At 38.0% G+C, this 22356-nt stretch overlaps 1 long non-coding RNA gene across 2 annotated transcripts in view; it reads left to right on the top strand.

The window, feature by feature from the left end:
- LOC133639445 (uncharacterized) overlaps positions 1-22356 on the top strand; it is an 83499-nt gene that overhangs the window by 27132 nt on the left and 34011 nt on the right. For both annotated transcript variants that reach the window (XR_009823792.1, XR_009823791.1), the window contains exon 2: positions 8484-8592. This is a non-coding gene — a long non-coding RNA (uncharacterized LOC133639445). The remainder of the gene's footprint in view (positions 1-8483; positions 8593-22356) is intronic.

Below are 22356 nucleotides of genomic sequence, written 5' to 3'. Positions count from 1 at the left end.
ATGTACACACACATCCTTTGTCATTTACAAAACACAAAACCAGTGAAGTTGTCACGTTGTGTAAATGGTAAATAAAAACAGCATACAATGATTTGCAAATCCTTTTCAACTTATATTCAATTGAATAGACTGCAAAGACAAGATACTCAACGTTCGAACTGGAAAACGTCGTTATTTTTTGCAAATCTTAGCTCATTTGGAATTTGATGCCTGCAACTTGTTTAAAAAAAGCTGGCACAAGTGGCAAAAAAGACTGGGAAAGTTGAGGAATGCTCATTAAACACTTATTTGGAACATCCCACAGGTGAACAGGCTAATCGGGAACAGGTGGGTGCCATGAAATGCTCAGTTATTCACAAACAAGGATGGAGCGAGGGTCACCACTTTGTGAAAAAAATGTGTGAGCAAATTGTCCAACAGTTTAAGAACAACATTTTTCAACCAGCTATTGCAAGGAATTTAGGGATTTCACCATCTACGGTCCATAATATCATCAAAAGGTTCCGAGAATCTGGAGAAATCACTGCACGTAAGCGATGATATTACGGATTTTCGATCTCCCAGGCGGTACTGCATCAAAAAGCGACGTCAGTGTGTAAAGGATATTGCAGTAATCAAGGCCTGATTACTGCAACACACTTCTCGCCAGGGTCCCCAAAAAGAGCATCAAAAAGCTCCAGTACATTCAAAACAGCGCAGCGAGGATCCTGACGAGAGTGCACAAGCGTGATCATATCACACCCATCCTCAAATCACTCCACTAGCTCCCTATTGCATCCCGGACCCAATTTAGGATTAACCTGCTAACTCTCACCAATGCATCTACGGCAACGCCCCCTCCTACCCGCAACCTCCGCTCTTTAAAGGCCTACTGAAACCCACTACTACCGACCACGCAGTCTGATAGTTTATATATCAATGATGAAATCTTAACATTATAACACATGCCAATACGGCCGGGTTAACTTATAAAGTGACATTTTAAATTTGCCGCTAAACTTCCGGTTCGAAACGCCTCTGAGGATGACGTATGCGCGTGACGTAGCCCGACGAACACGGGTATGCCTTCCACATTGAAGCCGGTACGAAAAAGCTCTGTTTTCATTTCATAATTCCACAGTATTCTGGACATCTGTGTTCGTGAATCTGTTTCAATCATGTTCATTGCATTATGGAGAAGGAAGCCAAGCAAGCAAAGAAGAAAGTTGTCGGTGCGAAATGGACGTATTTTTCGAACGTAGTCAGCCACAACAGTACACAGCCGGCGCTTCTTTGTTTACATTCCCGAAAGATGCAGTCAAGATGGAAGAACTCGGATAACAGAGACTCTAACCAGGAGGACTTTTGATTTGGATACACAGACGCCTGTAGAGAACTGGGACAACACAGACTCTTACCAGGATTACTTTGATTTGGATGACAAAGACGCAGACGTGCTACTGTGAGTATGCAGCTTTGGCTTTTTTTTGCGTATGTACGTAACTTTTTTAAAATATATAAGCTTTATGAACCTTGGGTTAGGTGAACGGTCTTTTGGGCTGAGTGATTGTGTGTGTTGATCATGTGTTTGAATTGTATTGGCGTGTTCTATGGAGCTAGGAGCTAGCAGAGGAGCTAGGAGCTAGCATAACACGTACCGTACCGTAAGTGCGCGTCACGTACGTAACTTTTTAAAAATATATAAGCTTTATGAACCTTGGGTTAGGTGAACGGTCTTTTGGGCTGAGTGATTGTGTGTGTTGATCGGGTGTTTGAATTGTATTGGCGTGTTCTATGGAGCTAGGAGCTAGCAGAGGAGCTAGGAGCTAGCATAACAAACACGCAGGTGTTATTATGCAGGATTAATTTGTGGCATATTAAATATAAGCCTGGTTGTGTTGTGGCTAATAGAGTATATATATGTCTTGTGTTTATTTACTGTTGTAGTCATTCCCAGCTGAATATCAGGTACCGTGAGTATGCAGCCTTGGCTGCTAAACATTCGATAACTTGACCGTATGTGCGCGTCACGTACGTAACTTTTTAAAAATATATAAGCTTTATGAACCTTGGGTTAGGTAAACGGTCTTTTGGGCTGAGTGATTGTGTGTGTTGATCAGGTGTTTGAATTGTATTGGCGTGTTCTATGGAGCTAGGAGCTAGCAGAGGAGCTAGGAGCTAGCATAACAAACACGCAGGTGTTTTTATGCAGGATTAATTTGTGGCATATTAAATATAAGCCTGGTTGTGTTGTGGCTAATAGAGTATATATATGTCTTGTGTTTATTTACTGTTGTAGTCATCCCCAGCTGAATATCAGGTCACCCCCGGCTCTCACAGCATCTTCCCTATCTGAATAGCTTCAACTCCCCACTAGTCCTTCACTTGCACTTTACTCATCCACAAATCTTTCATCCTCGCTCAAATTAATGGGGAAATTGTCGCTTTCTCGGTCCGAATCTCTCTCACTTCATGCGGCCATCATTGTAAACAATAGGGAACTTTGCGTATATGTTCAACTGACTACGTCACGCTACTTCCGGTAGGTGCAAGCCTTTTTTTTATCAGATACCAAAAGTTGCAATCTTTATCGTCGTTGTTCTATACTAAATCCTTTCAGCAAAAATATGGCAATATCGCGAAATGATCAAGTATGACACATAGAATAGATCTGCTATCCCCGTTTAAATAAAAAAAATTCATTTCAGTAGGCCTTTAAACACTAACCTCCTCAAACACATCAGGACAAAGTTACAATGTAGGGGCTTTCTGCTCGACCGCTCCCGAACTCTGGAACGCTCTCCCCGACCATCTTAGAGCACCACAGTCGGTCGACCGTTTTAAGAAGGGACTAAAAACTAGGGCTGCAACAACTAATCGAAATCGATTATAAAAATAGTTGGCGATTAATTTAGTCATGGATTCGTTGGATCTATGCTATATTTTTAATTTTTATAAACTACAACATTTACAAACAGCTGAGAAACAATAATCAAAATAAGTATGGTGCCAGTATGCTGGTTTTTTTTTTTTCAATAAAATACTGGAAAGGATAGAAATGTAGTTTGTCTCTTTTATCCGATTATTAATCGATTAATCAAAGTAATAATCAACAGATTAATCGATTATCAAATTAGTTGTTAGTTGCAGCCATACTAAAAACCCACCTTTTTAGCACAGCTTTTATCTAATTTCTCTGCCTTCTTGTTTTTAAATACACTGCTTGACTATCTGTTTTATCCAGTGCTTTCATGCTTTTATTTCTATTTTTATCTGTTTCTGTTTTATCTAGTGTTTATCTAGTGTGTGTCATGATTTCATTTCTATTAAATGTTTTTATTCTATATTCTAACTTTCTATTTTTTTAAAAAAAAATTTCATACTTTGTAGCACTTTGAGATTTTAACAAATGTAAAGTGCGTTACAAATGTAATTCATTATTATTATTATTAATATTATTATTATCACAACTTGGGCTCGGGAACACTTCAGAAACCCACTGTCAGTAACTACAGTTGGTCGCTACATCTGTAAGTGCAAGTTAAAGCTATACTATGCAAAGCCAAAGCCATTTATCAACAACACCCAGAAACGCCGCCGGCTTCACTGGGCCCGAGCTCATCTAAGATGGACTGATACAAAGTGGAAAAGTGTTCTGTGTTCTGACAAGTCCACATTTCAAATTGTTTTTGGAAACTGTGGACGTCGTGTCCTCCGGAACAAAGAGGAAAAGAACCATTCGGATTGTTCTAGGTGCAAAGTTGAAAAGCCAGCATCTGTGATGTATGGGGGTGTATTAGTGCCCAAGACATGGGTAACTTACACATCTGTGAAGGCACCACTAATGCTGAAAGGCACATACAGGTTTTGGAACAACATATGTTGCCATCCTAGCAACGTTATCATGGACGCCCCTGCTTATTTCAGCAAGACAATGCCAAGCCACGTGTTACAACAGTGTGGCTTCATAGTAAAAGAGTGCGGGTACTAGACTGGCCTGCCTGTAGTCCAGACCTGTCTCCCATTGAAAATGTGTGGTGCATTATGAAGCCTAAAATAGCACAAGGGAGACCCCCGGACTGTTGAACAACTTAAGCTGTACATCAAGCAAGAATGGGAAAGAATTCCACTTCAAAAATGTGTCTCCTCAGTTCCCAAACGTTTACTGAGTGTTGTTAAAAGGAAAGGCCATGTAACACAGTGGTAAAAATGCCCCTGTGACAACTTTTTTGCAATGTGTTGCTGCCATTAAATTCTAAGTTCATGATTATTTGCAAAAAAAAAATTAAGTTTCTCAGTTCAAACATTAAAATATCTTGTATTCAATTGAATATAAGTTGAAAAGGATTTGCAAATCATTGTATTCTGTTTTTATTTACCATTTACACAACGTGACAACTTCAATGGTTTTGGGTTTTCTAGATGAAATTCAAAAATAGATGTAGTTCCCCATTAAGTATCTATTCCTAGGTAGGAATTGGTACTGTGTTGGTTTAAATCTGAAACCATCCCCCGTTTGTCGTAGATATTGTAGGAAGGCGGGGATGTTGTCGCGGCTCAATGGTAGTTGCAAGTCGATGACAAATTGAACTTCCTGTGCCGCGTCTGCCCTCAATCTCCCGTAGTTGGAGCGCCAGTCAGCCACAGGTTCTGTGATGGAAAGCCACTTTTCCTTCAACTTTGTTCCCCCCCGCCACCCCTCACACGAGTGTTTGAAAGCCGCCACATTTCCCGACATTGTGGGCTTAAAGGCAACACAAGCAAAGTGACAGCCCGAAAGATGACATATTCCCCAATCCTCTCCTTCCTCTGGACACCTGATTGATTGTGACAGCCTATATTGGCTCTTTCACATGAAAGAGGAATGAAATGTTAATGAGGTGGAATTTCTCTGGCTGCTTTTATTACAGGCCGCCAGTTTTGAACATTTTTCAAAGTAACACGCCCAAAATTCTACTGTTTGCGATGAATTAATCATGCAGTCTTGTCACCGAAGCGTCGCGCGTTCTTTAATCACGACTACGACTGGGAAACAGCAGCTTCTTGAAAGGTGTTCCTTTTGTCGTCGCCACAGTTACAAACTTAGACGATCCCGTGTCCTGTCAGAGGAACCCTGGGGTGAATTTGACTGGGCGGACTTGAGACGACCGAGGAATTCTTTTGTTCCGCCTTCTCGCATGTGCTAGAAAACTTGTGAAATGAAACATCCAAAAGTTAAACGCCAACATCTAGGCCACGCCCGCCCCTCCTCCTCCTCACCCCCGCAGTCTGCCACTCTGCACCAGATACAAACGTGGGTGTTTTATTGTCATTCATCTTGAGGCTAGCAAGTCCACTTTTAGTTACTTAGAGGAGAAAAATGCAATTCGGTGTTTCTCTGTCCATTTTTATATTTTTTCATTTTTTTACTATTTGAAGGTATGGGCATTTAAAAAGTACAAAACTGTCAGAGTAATATTTTCCACCTGTAAGCAGAATAGAACGCCTTAGAATTGGGCTTCGTTCCGCGAGAAGACATAAAAGCATGATGAACGCACCCTGTTTCGGTATCTATGCATTCTCACACACATACAGTATGTTATTATTAATAGTATGGGCGCTCAGCACATGTCAAGTTAACTTTCAGTTTCGATTCCAAGGCGGAGCAACCTAGGTGGACAAAAGCAAGAGAGCCGGGCAACCATTTTCAAGACTGGTCCGACCTTCAGATATATCTGCTTACTCCCTCCAGCCCTGTTATTGCTATTGCTTGTAGTTACTTCTGTTAGGTGAAATACATTTTTATACTTCACCGCTCATCATTTTAGAACTAAAGAATCTTAAAGGCCTACTGAAATGAAATGTTTTTATTCAAACGGGGATAGCAGATCTATTCTATGTGTCATACTTGATCATTTCGCGATATTGCCATATTTTTGCTGAAAGGATTTAGTATAGAACAACGACGATAAAGATCGCAACTTTTGGTATCTGATAAAAAAAGGCTTGCCCCTACCGGAAGTAGCGTGACGTAGTCAATTGAACATATACGCAAAGTTCCCTATTGTTTACAATGATGGCCGCATGAAGTGAGAGAGATTCGGACCGAGAAAGCGACGATTTCCCCATTTATTTGAGCGAGTATGAAAAAAGATTTGTGGATGAGGAAAGTGCAAGTGAAGGACTAGTGGGGAGTGGAAGCGATTCAGATAGGGAAGATGCTGTGAGAGCCGGGGGTGACCTGATATTCAGCTGGAAATGACTAAAACAGTAAATAAACACAAGACATATATATACTCTATTAGCCACAACACAACCAGGCTTATATTTAATATGCCACAAATTAATCCCACATAAAAACACCTAGGTGTTTGTTATGCTAGCTCCTAGCTACTAGCTCGAGCTAGTTATAGCTCGAGCGGGTAATATGGACGGGATCCCGTATATATAACCAACCAATACAATTCAAACACCTGCACAACACACACACTCACTCAGCCCAAAGAACCGTTCACCTAACCCAAGGTTCATAAAGCTTATATATTTAACCAAAGTTACGTACATGACACGCACGTACGGGCAAGCAATCAAATGTTTGGACGCGCGCGGGTGAGACCTGATATTCAGCTGGGAATGACTACAACAGTAAATAAACACAAGACATACAGTATATATACTCTATTAGTCACAACACAACCAGGCTTATATTTAATATGCCACAAATTAATCCCGCATAACAAACACATAGGTGTTTGTTATGCTAGCTCCTAGCTACTAGCTACTAGCTCGAGCTAGTTATAGCAAGCGATCAAATGTTTGGAAGCGTACTCACGGTATCGCGTCTGCGTCTGTTAACAAAGTCAAAGTCCTCCTGGTAAGAGTCTCTGTTGTCCGAGTTCTTCGATCTTGACTGCATCTTTCGGGAATGTAAACAATGAAACACCGACTGTGTTGTGTTGCTGACTTCCCTCGCAAAATACTCCGCTTCGCACCGACTTTCTTCTTTGCTTGCTCAGCTTCTTTCTCCATAATGCAATGAACAAATTGCAACAGATTCACCAACACAGATGTCCAGAATACTGTGGAATAATGAGATGAAAATAGCTATTTCGTATTGGCTTCAATGAGGAAGCCATACCTGTGTTCTACTGGCTACGTCACGCGCATACGTCATCCTCAAAGGCGTTTTGAACCGGAAGTTCCCCGGGAAATTTAAAATTGCACTTTATAAGTTAACCCGGCCGTATTGGCATGTGTTGCAATGTTAAGATTTCATCATTGATGTATAAACTATCAAACTGCGTGGTCGGTAGTAGTGGCTTTCAGTAGGCCTTTAAAAGGGAGGTTCCTAATAATACACATAAAAAACACAGCCATTAGAAAATGTAAGAGTTTTTTTCTTAATATATTAAGTTTATTATATTACAGTTTATTATTTAAAAATGCATGTCATTATATTTGTTTGCTATTTAGTTGTTATTTTCATAAACAATGGCGTATGACAGCAATCAAAGTAAAATAAGAAAATATTTAGAATTAAATTAGATAATGTAAGTAGTATTCTTGTTTGGATTACACTGTATAGTACCATCATTTTAAATGGAAGATGGGGGATATTACTATTATTTAAGATATGACCCCAACTTAATTGGCAATCTTGGAACTGACATCAATTGTGTTCTTTCTCCAGTAACAGAAATGAACTCTTAATTAATGATGTTTATTGGTTTGAATGTACGCATGTAAAGTGACAAATAACTTTACATTTTTTTACTTCCATTAAATCCTCTCTCTTGGACCAGAAATAATTTAAAATCAATATAATTATTTTCCTCAGAAAAATAAATTGTGGTCCTGTCGAGTGGCGATGAGAAAGAAAAACTGCTTTCTAAGCTTCTTTGGTCAGTTGTTTTCTAAAATAAATGGGGTTCTTGCTCTGATTTTATATAGTAGGACAGGTATTCAAAATAGAAGGTGAGTGGAAAAAAGACAGGAGTGAATTGAGATGCAATTGTTGTCTTGGTTGGTCAGATTATACATTTTATTAGATTTAGACTTCCTTTATTTTCATTCAAATCTGAACTTTACAGTACAGATAAGAACGAAATCTCGTTGCGTTAGCTCGTTGTAGTGCAAGATAAAAAAGCAATCAGGTGCAGAGTGTTTGCATTTACAAAAAAAGGTGCAGATATAAATAGATTTACTGTACAGATAAATATAATGCACTTTTGCATATGCGTCCACGTTTACGGATGTATGTTATATTGTCTTTACAGTCCAGCGAGTTAATCTGTTTTTTGGGGAATTGAGGGGATTATTTAGTTTGATTATTATAGTTATAAGGATATATCGTATATACGATTAAAAATCAAGAGGGTTCTTGCTCCACTATATAGCCATAATGACTGAAAATTGCACCAGGAAGAACACTCAAAAAGAGAGCTACATATTTATCTTCTTTTCTGCTGGATTTTAATTAGCGAGACTCTCTTTATTTTGAACTGTTGTCTGTTATTTTCTTTCAGACTGGCAGCCCTCCATGCTCGTGTTCCCGTGCAGAGGGAAGAACAGTTGGCGCCTCTCAATAACTTATAGCTCCAGTCAGGACGACGCAACAGTCTGCCGGAATTTCAGGTGTGGACCAGCCTAATTAGTTCCCATCAAAAATGCAATTTTTTTTTTTTTTTAGAATCACGCCGCAAGGGTTGAGCAGCCCAAAGCGAGCATACCTGGCGGAGAGGGAAAAAAACCATATAATGAATTTAAAAAAGATATTCTAACCTGGAGCAATAAGTAGATTTATATGCTTGACACGAGAGCGCGCCATCAATGTTGGCCGGAATCCTAATTCCCTGTCTCAGACGTTATGTGTAATTTTGCCATTAATATGAATGTCGCCCATGCTTAATATTTCACGCTGCTGCTGGATATTGTGAGCATCTCATATATCCTTCAAGGATGTATTAATTAATAAACTTGTTTCTGAGACTTTTTTTAGCCCTCTAACACCCCAAAACCCAAACTGACCAATTTTGTGGGTCTGAGCCTTCAAGCATTCTCTATCTGGAGTGCAGACCTCTTCCATGAAACACCGCTTTTATTTGGATTTGCATCAAAATGTAGTGTTTCACTAACCCCTGACCTGTGCTCCTGATCCTACCCACCCTAATTGACAGATCTTGGCAACTGAAGAGGTCTGAGCCCTCCAGCATTATCTAACTTTAGTAGAGTCAGTCCTGAATGGAGCTTTTCATCTTATTCGTAACAACCATAACACTAACCCTTAAACCTAACCCCTAAACTTCTGATTGTGCCCCTAAAGAGGTCTGATTCTCTAGCTTTTGCTTACTGGAGTGTAAACTCTCAGGCTGGAACTTAACTTTTGTTAAAATGTTTGAACAAAATGTAATGATTCCCTTACAACAACCCTCAGCCTTCAAGCTACAACTAAACCTTGAATCTAGATGATTTTGGTGTCTAAAAAGATCTGAGCTTTCTTTAACTTTCTTTCTTTGTTTAACTTGAGTGGAACTAAACTTTTATTTAAATTTGCAACAAAATGTGGTGGTTCTCTAACGAAAACCCTAACTTTGAATCCTAACTCAGCTGAGCATTCTAGCTTTCTTTAGTCTGCGTGCTTACCTCTCCTTCTAAATTGAACTCTTGATTGGATTTGCAACAAAAATTTAGTGGTTCTCTAACCATAACCCTAACTTTAACCTTTACACCCAACCGACCGATTTTGGTCTGAATCCTCTAGGTTGTTTCTTAACTTCAGTGCAGACCCCCAACATAGAAATAAACTTTTATTAAAATTTGCAACCAAATGTAGTGATTCCCTAGCGACAATCATAATTTTAACCTTCAACCCTAACCTTGACTCCTAACCCAGAACTCACTGTTTTTTACCTCTACAATGGTTTGAGCCCTCTAGCTTTTTCAGCTTGAGTGCTTACCTCTCCGGCTAAATAGGACTCTTAATTGGATTTGCAAAAAAAAAAAAAAATTTAGTAGTTCTCTTACCATAACCATAACTTTAACATTAGCACCAAATCGACTGATATTGGATTCTGAAAAGGTCTGAGTGCATAGGTTTCGTTAACTTTAGTACAGACCCCAAACATTGAACTACACCTGTATTCGAATTTGCAACAAAATGTAATGATCCCTAAGGACAACCCTAACGTTAAACTCTAACATTGAATCTTATCCCCGAACCCACTGATTTTGGCCTCTAAAAAGATCTGAGCCGTCGAGCTTTCTTTAACTGCGACTAAATTGGACTTAATCATTTTGCAACAAATTGTAGCGGTTCTCTAACCATAGCCCTAACACCGAACCAACTGGCCTGAGATGGTCTGAGCCCTCTCGGTTTCTTAATCTTAAGTGCAGACCTCCAACACGGAATAACATTTGTATTTGAATAAACCTTGAATCGTAACCAAACTCAAAGGTCTAGCTAGCATTGTCTTACTTGAGCCGAGAACTCCACTACTGAACTAAACCTTTTATTCTGATTTCAAACAGACTTGCTTCCGTAAGAACAACTTCCAACCTTAATCACTAAACCGTAACACTAACCCAACATATTTGGCCTCTAACAAGGTCTGAACACTCGAGAATTCTCCAACATTTTTGTCTGAAAACTTGCTATGAGACACTAAGCAGGTATACGGGTGATGTAGTGATCCAGATCGTGACGTCGTTAGCTTGGAAGCTCATTAACGTGGTTAGAAAAGAGGACTTTTATTCGTCTCGTCTTTTCACAGCGTGCCAATGTCGGGTGGCCTTTACGCTGATTAATAATGAATCAATTAAGCAAATTAATTCCGAGGTTTGTTCAGTAGTGAGGCCAGTCTGTTTGGATTTGGGCCCTGACGGGTGAGACCCTTTAACAAGCTTGTGTTGCTCTTGTTTCTGACAGTGCCAGAAGAACCCCCACCCCCCTTCCCCCCGCACCCTGTACACACACACACACACACACACACACACACATCTAAAAGCCTTCGCAAGTGCCATTTGTCTCCAGGTTAACAGAAAGACGAGATATAGGGCGCGGCGGTGAATTATTCAAGCTCCCACAACACATGCACTTTTGCTTTTCAAGCATGAGTTATAATTTAATTAGAAACTTCTGGTGCCTTTGCCGCCTATTTAAATATTAAAATCTTCCGCTGATCACATTGGATTAGCCATCTCGGTGAAATTCCCTGAGATGTCAGTTGTTGTCTTTTCCGTCTCAGCCCCCCACCACCTCCTCCCCACACGCCCACTTTAACTTCTCTCCGTCTTATCGCTCTCACTCTCGTTGTTGTCGACTCCTCCATTAGAGACAAAGGAGGAGGACGCGGTGGACCTTTGGGGGGTCTTAATGCGGGGCGTAGCGTGTTAACACACTTTGGACCAGATGCGGATGCAAAGCGAAAGCACTCATTAAAGTGCTGGTGAAGATTGAGCTCTCAGCCCTGTGTGCCTTTCACCTGACATTTCGGGTTGTACTCCTTCAGTTGCTTACATGCCACCTGTTAGCATGTGCAATACTTGTCTGTGAACAATTGTCTATCATTTAAATAGTGTCTAATGACAATTTTGCATTATGTACCGTAGTTTGAGGACAGGGGTACCCAAAGTCTGACCGGTGAGATATTTAAATCTAAAAAAGGATCAAATACAGCCCGCATCAGAACATTCCGAAGGAGAAATAGGGCCTAACCCTAACTGGTAACTAGTGTTGTCCCGATACCAATGTTTTTCGATACTTTTCTAAATAAAGGGTACCAGAAAAAATGGCATTATTGGCTTTATTTCAACAAAAAATCTTAGGGTACATTAAACATGTTTATTATTGCAAGTTTGTCCTTAAATCAAATTGTGAACATTTTAGACAACTTGTCTTTTAGTAGTAAGTAAACAAATAAATACTCCTAATTAGTCTGCTGACGTATGCAGTAACATATTGTGTCATTTATCATTCTATTATTTTATCAAAATTATTAAGGACAAGTGGTAGAAAATGAATTTTTAATCTACTTGTTCATTTACTGTTAATTTACTTTCTCTTTCAACATGTCTATTTACACTTCTGTTCAATTTTAATAATCACTTATTCTGTTGTTTGGATGCTTTACATTAGTTTTGGATGATACCACAAACGTGGGTATCAAGCCGATACCAAGTAGTTACAGGATCATACATTGATCATATTCAAAGTCCTTATGTGTCCAGGGACGTATTTCCTAAGTTTATAAACATAATATGAATCAAAAACAAAAGAAGATTTTGTGATGCTAAAAAATATCAATGTAATCATAGTAGTATCGACTACATACGCCCCTGTACTTGGTATCATTACAGTGGATGTTAGGTGTAGATCGACCCATGGCATTTGTTTACATTCTGGTGTGTAGTGAAGCATGTTTAGCTATTCCTCATCCTGCAGTGATAATGGTACTTGTAAGATACTTTGTCGCTATGGAGGCAAGGATTAGTGATTTAGAAGTAGCTAAAACACTGCAGACTGCGGCTGGACGTTAGCCGCTAGCTAGCTTGCCATGTCTTAAAGGACCTCTTCCTGAGGGCGTTTCAGTGTTATAACTTCACCTTTATTGTCAGTTTTTAAGCCAAAATGCGTTCATTCTCCCTTTTCTGTCTTTTTCTGCTTGTAAGTACTCAGTGTGTGAGCGCTGCCGAACATGGTCGCCTGCTCGTAAACCAGCAATGTCATGACGTGACGACAACGGGAGGGCGGGGGGATGATTGACCGGTACTTTTTAGAAGCGGTATTTTACCGAATATGATTCATTAGTATCACGGTACTATACTAATACCAGTATATCGTACAACCCTACTGGTAACTATGTGAAAATGCAGTGGCTACTTAGTCCGGCATTAATAAATACCCCTCAAAATACCATAATTAATGTCACCACATGACCACGGCTGGAGAAATACCACACAGAAACACACTTGTATACTCCTGGGCATTGAATCACCAAAACAGGCTATTTTTCAGCACATGTAAAAATCAATAAACCCGCATCAGCATTTAAAACATATCTTATGTGGTACTGTCAAAATTAAAATGATTGTAAAAAAACATTAAATGTGGAAAAATAAATAAAATATTTGAACTCACGTTTTGCTCTCTTTGTGAATTTGAAAAGTGAGTACCGATGATTTCTCTGCAACAATGCCACTTCCTGCTTGTCGCAATTCAAAACTTGTGATTGGATACTCGGTTGGGAGTGACAAGTGAAAATCCAATCACAGTCACGTTTGGCGTTAGACTGCCTAGATGGGCTACTTTCAACAACTCGTGATCTGATTGGATATCGCAACTGTCTATCAACCGGCAGAATTCACACAGCGCTGGCAACAAGCTATATTGTAGCGTCCAGGAAGAGTTAGTGCTGCAAGGTGTTCTGGGTATTTGTTCTGTTGTGTTTATGTTGTGTTACGGTGCGGATGTTCTCCCGAAGTGTGTTTGTCATTCTTGTTTGGTGTGGGTTCACAGTGTGGTGCATATTTGTAACAGTGTTAAAGTTGTTTATACGGTCACCCTCAGTGTGACTGTATGGCTGTTGACCAAGTATGCATTGCATTCCCTTGTGTGTGTGAAAAGCCGTAGATATTATGTGACTGGGCCAGCACGCAAAGGCAGTGCCTTTAAGGTTTATTGGCGCTCTGAACTTCTCCCTACGTCCGTGTACACAGCGGCGTTTTAGAAAGTCATAAATTTTACTTTTTGAAACCGATACCGATCATTTTGAAACCGATACCGATAATTTCCGATATTACATTTTAAAGCATTTATCGGCCGATAATATTGGCAGTCCGATATTATCGGACATCTCTACAAAATATATAAATATAAGAACGAGCCAGTCTTTTGAACGGCTCTTTTAATGGAACGGCTCCTCAAGATCCGGCTTCTTCCAAAGAGCCATAAATCCCATCTCTATTCCCTAGCTCAGTGGTCCCCAACCATAAAATATATATTTTTTTTTTTTTTTGGATTAAATCAACATAAAAAACACAATATATACATTATATATCAATATAGATCAATACAGTCTGCAGGGATGCAGTCCGTAAGCACACATGATTGTATTTCTTTATGAAAAAAAATAAAAATAAAAATACCCCCCGTCCGTGGGACTAATTTTCAAGCGTTGACCGGTCCGCAGCTACAAAAAGGTTGGGGACCACTGCCCTAGCTTACAACAAACGGTAGCTGTTCCCGAGCCCCCCCTAACGCTTAACCATAACCTTAACCCTTAATCCGAAACCCCAACCAAAGAATTCTGGTCTCTGAGGAGGTCTTACTTTGCCGCCTGGCATTCTCTATCTTGAGTAAAAGACCACCTCCACTGAACTAAACTTTCTTTGAATGTACGAGAAATTGTAACAACATTAACCATTTATACTCAGACTGATTTGGTTCCTTAACAAAGGTCCAAGCTCTCTGGCATTCCTTAATCTGGGTATAGACCTCTGCCACAGAACTCAACGCCTATCCTTACTTGGCTAATGACATATCTCTCTGACCCAGAGCCCTCTAACACTAAAACCCGGACTCTGCAACATACAGCACTACAATCCTTACCTTTCACCTTGCAGACAATTTACTCGTTATACAGTGTGAGTGGGATTTCCAAAAAATCCAGTTGTTTGTTTGTACGGCGTAAAAGTGAGCGTGAAATATACACTTTTACAATTTAATGACGTACAGATGATATGACAGTACAGTCAGTAATCTCCCTCCCTCTTCCACTCTTTACTCCAAGACCTCCCAAGATGTGTTTGACTTATTGGCTTTAATATTTCAGCAGTTAGCGCAGGCAGGCTTCGCCGCATGCTTTAATAACGCTACGTCCCTGTAAACATTGTTGTATGTACTGACATCTCCTCCCCACTCTGGTGGGCTTGCATCGTCTAATCAAAGACACCGGGGAGGGAAGGAGGGAGGTACAGTTAATAAATGTCTGATGGAGATGGAAAGTAGTGTAGCTAATAAGGATCCTATAAATGTCCATGTTAATTTTTATGAAGAGGCACTCATCAAGGACTCCTGAATTCAACATCATTGCTAGTGAAACAGTGTAAGGACCTTCAAACTGAATTTTAACATATTTCACATCTATTGATTTTTGTCAGGTTTACAGGTTGTACCCTTGAATTATTATTCCATATTTTAGGAAAAACAGCGCTGATTTTGAATTGTAATAGGTTTGAATTACCGTTGTGGTTTTGAAGGTAATCCAACTCAAAATGGGTAAATTAGCTAGGATTAAAGTCAAAATCGATACGTGTTCTCGTCGGCACTGTACCAATCAGTTTTCATTTGATCTACTTCAATCTTCCCAGAGTTCATGTCTTATAGAACCTTGTTTGTTTTAAAGTATATCCAACTCACGATTGCCAAATTATCTAAGGTCAAATCTTAAGTCAATGTACAGCTAAACAGATTTTCTAGTCAGCACTCTACCAGTCTCAAGTTTTATCTGAAGTGCAAACTTTCAATAGTCCTTGTCCTATGTCCCAATGAGTACATCGTTGATTTCATTGAATATGTTACAGTGTTTCCCATAAACTGCCAAGATACCTGTGGCGGTGGGGGCGTGGCTATGGGCGTGGTCACCATGACATCATCGAGTAATTTGCATAATTAACTACAATGATATGATTTTCTCTAAAAAGGCTCAAAAAATGTATACTTACTAATTAATAATAACAGTTTTGTTTTAAACGTCCATCCATCCATCCATTTTACAATATAATTACAACACTTTATGTACATATTTATATACAGACTTGAACAATAAGTTATTCACTGAAATATATTTATTAATTGTGGTTCTTACAAAAAATATATCTTATAAAATATAAAAGCTATAATGTCTCTTAAAGCTCTGCCCCTTTAATTAGTGCATACTAAATAATTTAACTTTGGCCTACTACTACAACCATATTATTTACCAGCAACATAAAGTGAAACAGAGGCAGAGGTGTCCTGCCACAGTCAGTAACAAATAAACAGAAAACAGTAGTGGTCAAATACAAATAAGGCAACAAGAGAAGTATCCTACACTTGTAAAGTAAATCTGAACAGCCTATATGGGCATCTACATCAACTATAAAATGTGCCTATATAATTTTTTTTATTTTTTTTATTTTTTAAATTTGTGGCGGACGTAATTCTTTTGTGGCGGGCCGCCACAAATAAATGAAATAAGATTAAAGTTAAAAGCGATACATGTTGTAGTCTGCACTCTACCAATCAGTTTTCATCTGATCTACTTCAATCTTCCCAGAGTTCCTGTCTTATACCTGTGATAGAACCTTGTTTGTTTTAAAGTATATCCAACTCACAATTGCCAAATTATCTAAGGTCAAATCTTAAGTCAATGCACAGCTAAACAGATTTTCTAGTCAGCACTCTACCAGTCTCAAGTTTTATCTGAAGTGCAAACTTTCAAGAGTCCGTGTCCTATGTCCCAGGGAGTACATCGTTGATTTCTTTGAATAAGTTAGCTAAGATCAAAGTTAAAAGCGATAGATGTTCTAGTCGGCACTCTACCAATACGTTTTCATCTGATCTACTTCAATCTTCCCAGAGTTCCTGTCTTATATCTGTGATATAACCTTGTTTGTTTTAAAGTATATCCAACTCACGATTGCCAAATTATCTGAGGTCAAATCTCAAATCTAGTAAGCACTTTACCAGTCTCAAGTTTTATCTTAAGCGCAAACTTTCAAGAGTCCTTGTCCTATGTCCCAGGAAGTACCTTGTTGATTTGAAGGTTTCCAACTGAAAATGGCGAAGTTAGCTAAGATCAAAGTTAAAAGAAATACATGTTCTAGTCCGCGCTCTGCCAGTCACAGTTTTAAAGCCTTCAAGTGTTCCTGTCTTATACTTGTGACAAAACTTTATTTATTTAGATACTTTCAAGAGTTGTCGTTTAGCTGTTATCTGAAGAACTCTACTAATTTTGAAGGACATCCATGGCAAAGGTAGCAAAGGTCAGATTTTAACGCCTGTTCTAGTCCCCACTCATACAGTCCCAATTTTCTCATTTAGACGAGTCCACCATTCTTCAAGCAAACAAAACCAAAAATATTACATCTCAGGAAGACACTACTGATTTTGAATACGATTTGATACAAAATGACCACGGTATCTGAAGCCAAAGTTTTAATCCATGCATGATCTGTACGTCACATCTACCCGTCACCATTTGAACTTCTTCAAACTTTCAAGACTTATTGTCCTTTATCTGACGCAGAAACCTATTGGTTGAAGATGGTTAAGGATGCTCAGGTCAGAGTTGAAATCGATAAATGACCCAGTCGCTTGGATTCTTTTTGAAAGTTCCACTGTTTATGTACAAATATGCATGAAAACAGTCCGACACACATCACTCATGGGACGGTTTAGTAAGTAACAATTGTTTTAGTTATATTTAGGGTTGGGTATCGAGTATCGAGTATCGATTGGAACCGGGACTAACTTTCCGATTCTCCCGGAATCGTTCAAAAGTTTAAATTTCGATTCCTAGTTTCGATACCCAGTCCGCCGACCGGAAAAAAATATGTCCGCCGAACCGGAAGAAGAAGCCGCTGAACACCAACGAAGAAGCGCCCACCGCCGGAAGTGTTAGCATAGCCGAGCGACTCAGTCAAGCTCAAGCATGGATAGCGGGCGTCGGCAGTCGAAAGTGTGGCTTCGAAAAAAATGAAATAACCGCGAAATAACAGAGCTCCATGTCCATCAAGAAACGAGTGGAGAGAGAGCTGCAGATGTACCAGGACGTTCCACCGATACTTATGTCTGACGACCCTGCTGCATGGTGGTGGTCCGGTGGAACCAACAAAAGACTTATCCTTTGCTGTCAGATCGCGCTTTCTCCTATTTATGCGTTCAAGCTTCTTCCACACCAAGCAAACGTGTATTTTCCACAGCAGGAGACACTATCTGTCCAGAACGCTCACGCATCCTGCCTGAGAAGGCGGATATGATCATTTTCCTAAACAAAAACTGTCTCTGATTTTATACTGTACCTGCTGCTAATCTGGACTGGGTTTTGCAAGTTGTTTCTTATTGTTTATTTGCTTTTCTGCACCAGGTTAGCCCATCAGTGGAAGCACGGTAACATGTTTAAGTACCTGCAGCATCATACACTTGTGTGTAAATGTGTTTTCATGAGGTTTCCTGCAGCATCATACTCTTATGTGTAAAGGTGTTTTCATGAGGTTTCCTGCAGCATCATACACTTATGTGTAAATGTGTTTTCATGAGGTTTTCAAAAATAAAGCTCTCTTGAGGAAAGTGTACCCCTGGGAAAATGTATTCATAATTTATAATATTTATATTCAAGTTCATAGATTTGATATTTATATTCTAGTTGAAAACAGCCCTGTGAGGAATTTATAGTAAAGTTCATAAAAAGTTAATAGAATTAAAATTGATGGAGAATGTCGGACTATTTCATTCAGAAAGACTGTAGGTTAGCTGAGGGTTCCTGGTTCAATCCCCACCTTCTACCATCCTAGTCACGTCCGTTGTGTCCTTGAGCAAGACACTTCCCCATTGCTCCTGATGGGTCCTGGTTAGCGCCTTTCATGGCAGCTCCCGCCATCAGTGTGTGAATATGTGTGTGAATGTGGAAATAGTGTCAAAGCGCTTTGAGTTCCTTAAAAAGGTAGAAAAGCGCTATACAAGTATAACCCATTTACCATTTGGACGATTAGAAGACAGAACATCACTTATACTTCCGGTTTAAAGCTCAGTCTCAACAGAAGGGCAAAGCAGCACTGCAGCATCTGAGGTCAGAGTTGAAATCGATGCATGACCCAGTCACTTGGATTCTTTTTGAAAGTTCCACTGTTTATTGCAAAATAAAAAGTGGTACATTAGGACTTTATTTCAAAGCGGACAACATATTAAATTGTAAAAAAGACATTCCTACGCACACTTCACTGCTTGTCTTTGTCTGCTCCTAATGAGCTCATCTGGAGTTAAAGGTTCAGTTCAACGAGGCGGTAATCGCCGTGACGATTAATCCATCGTCGAATGGGGCCTGCCTGAATTATTAACTCTGCGTTACATTTGAAAAAGAGAGCTAATGTTTCACTATCAAACCATTTTAGGCTAGTCCAGCTAGCAGACGTGCGCTGAAAATATGACGGCGCTCCCTCAAGTCGCGGATTGTCTTGAGGGGCCAAGTGTCTTCTTGTGACTGGCCATTGGTTTTAAGTGGCTTGTGCATTTTTCATGGTCGCTGGGAATGTCTCGTCACTCGATTAAGCTTTATCCAAATGGTGGCGGCCTTTAAAAACCAAGCGAGGCCTCTGAAATATTCATCTGGTATTGCGACGCCACACCGCAGAGTGAGTGTTAATTAAAGCTAGGCCTATATGCTTTTAGCGAAAGATGACTTAAAGGAAAATGACATTTGGGTTTTACCCGATTCCCGCCGGACGTCAATGTGTAGGTTTTATTTCCGGCGATGCTTTTATGTTGATAAAGCCATGTCCAAACAATTTAACAATCATTTTTGACCCCTTTTTTAAATTTTTGTTATTATCGTTTCATTCTATCTGAGTTAGTTGCGTCGTAGTTTGATTACTCAACTGTTTGAAGCAAATTTTTATAGGATGAGGAAACATGTATTGTAACTTTATTATGAGTCAAAATACTGTGAGACAGTGAAACCATGTGAATTAAACCCACCAATCAATGTGAGGGTAATGGAATAATGATAACACATAATGGGTTAAACTTGTATAACCCATAACAACTGCTAAAATTATGTATAAAACAAACTTTAACCTGCTAACCAAGAATGTACAGCAATTATTCTAAAAAAACAGAAGAAGAAATACAATTTTAGAGAAAAAAATAATTTAAAACAAAGCAAATACAACACTTCAGACCTTTATGTGATTATATATTATAATATGATCCACTTTAAGAAACTTTTTAAACTCAAAGTGTTCATAAACTACAAAAAATAAGAATTCTAATACATGTTTTGAACCTTATTAAAAAAAAACAACTAATCTTATTCATCTCATAATGTGAACCATACATCATTGAACTATTTATTAGTGAAAATGTTATTAGTTCATTGATTTACTGATTGATTAATGCATTGTTGTGTTACAAAAGTGACACGTGTTATAAATTGCTATGATACAAAAAAGGGGTACGATTTATATAAACTGAGCTTCCTCTTACTTCTTTTCGGACATGCATGTAAATATGTGATGACGGTACATATTGTATTTGTACACGTCAGGAAAAATCTGACACCATAATTCCGGTGTTGATACAAAAGTAATAAATGACAACAAAAGGAAAATTACCACAAAAAAGAAAGTCTGAATAAATTACTGAAATAAAAGTTTTTTGTTAAGTATATTTTTTAATATTTTAGTATATTTGTATAATTTAATATATTGTAATTGTACGCATGTTCGGAAAAAACTAACACCATAACCGTAACTCTGGTATTGATACAAAAATAATAAATTATAACAAAAGGAAAATTACAAAAAAGTAACTAAATTACCGACTTAAAAGTTTTTGTTGAAAATATTTTTTTATATTTTTATCCAAAGGGTTAAACCATTTTATTCATTTGTGGTTAAAATACCATTTATGTGTCCACTGACTAAATAATTATGTCCTTCAAAGAAAATATACTGTGTGTGTATATATATATCCCACAAATGTGATGCTCCAGAAACTCAATCTGCTCAAAGGACGGTCAGTTTTGTAGCTTCTGTTTTCAAATGTGTGAACATGATTGCACAAGGGTTTTCTAATCAGCAATTAGCCTTCTGAGCCAATGAGCAAACACATTGTACCATTAGAACACTGGAGTGATAGTTGCTGGAAATGGGCCTCTATACACCTATGTAGATATTGCACCAAAAACCAGACATTTGCAGCTAGAATAGTCATTTACCACATTAGCAATGTTTATAGTGTATTTCTTTAAAGTTAAGACTAGTTTAAAGTTATCTTCATTGAAAATTACAGCGCTTTTCCTTCAAAAATAAGGACATTTCAATGTGACCCCAAACTTTTGAACACTCATATATATATACATATATATACACACATATATATATATACAAATATATATATATATATATACACATATATATATATATATATACATATACATATATATATATATATATATATATACACACACACATATATATATATATATATATATATATATATATGTGTGTGTGTGTGTGTGTGTATGTATATATATATATATATATATATATATGTGTGTGTGTGTGTGTGTGTGTATGTATATATATATATATATATATGTGTGTGTGTATATATATATATATATATATATATATATATATATATATATATATATATATATATATATATATATATATATATATATATATGTGTGTGTGTGTGTGTGTGTGTGTGTATGTATATATATATATATATATATATATATATGTGTGTGTGTGTGTGTGTGTGTATGTATATATATATATATATATATGTGTGTGTGTGTATATATATATATATATATATATGTGTATATGTATATATATATATATATATATATATATATGTGTATATGTATATATATATTTGTATATATATATGTGTGTATATATATGTATATATATATGAGTGTGTGTATATATATATATATATATATATATATATATATATATATATATATATATATATATATATATACATACATATGGGGTAGAGTAGAATATACGTTAGGTCAGGAAAAAACACAGAGGCTATATTATCCCTACAAGCCTGTTTCGCAGGTTTCCCTGCAGGGGATTTTATCATGTTGTATGTGTTTTTTCCTGACCTAACGTGTATACAGTATATATATATATATATCTATGTATGTATGTATGTATACAATACTAGGGCCAACAATATTATGCATCAATATTTTTAGCGTTGTTTCTTTTTTGGGGATCCTTTATGGCTGCTTCTTGCTTCCCATTTTGTAGTACGGCCGAGCGCACAACGATTATCATAGCACATCCTCCATCTTAGGGCTTATTAACCTTTTTGTTGGAATATCTGGAACATACAGACCTCATTAAACATTTACACACGCGCTAACCAGTATGAAAAATTAAGAAAGCCAAAGTTTTATTAACCTGTAGTAGTAATAATAATAATTATCATCAGCTACTCTCTTTTGCATATTAAAGCCTTCCAGTGCATGCTAATGTATGCTTGCATTGATTAATATAACATTAGGTTTCCCCTTAAACTCGCCTTAACATAGAATTACGCTTTTAATACAAGGTGCAAACTTAGCAAAGGTGGCGGCGAGGGGGATGTTGCCTGCAGAAATAAAGCAAAGACGCTTA

This window comes from Entelurus aequoreus, linkage group LG22 (assembly GCF_033978785.1).
Source record: "Entelurus aequoreus isolate RoL-2023_Sb linkage group LG22, RoL_Eaeq_v1.1, whole genome shotgun sequence".
NCBI lineage: Eukaryota > Metazoa > Chordata > Actinopteri > Syngnathiformes > Syngnathidae > Entelurus > Entelurus aequoreus.
This window is presented reverse-complemented; position numbering and strand designations above follow the sequence as displayed.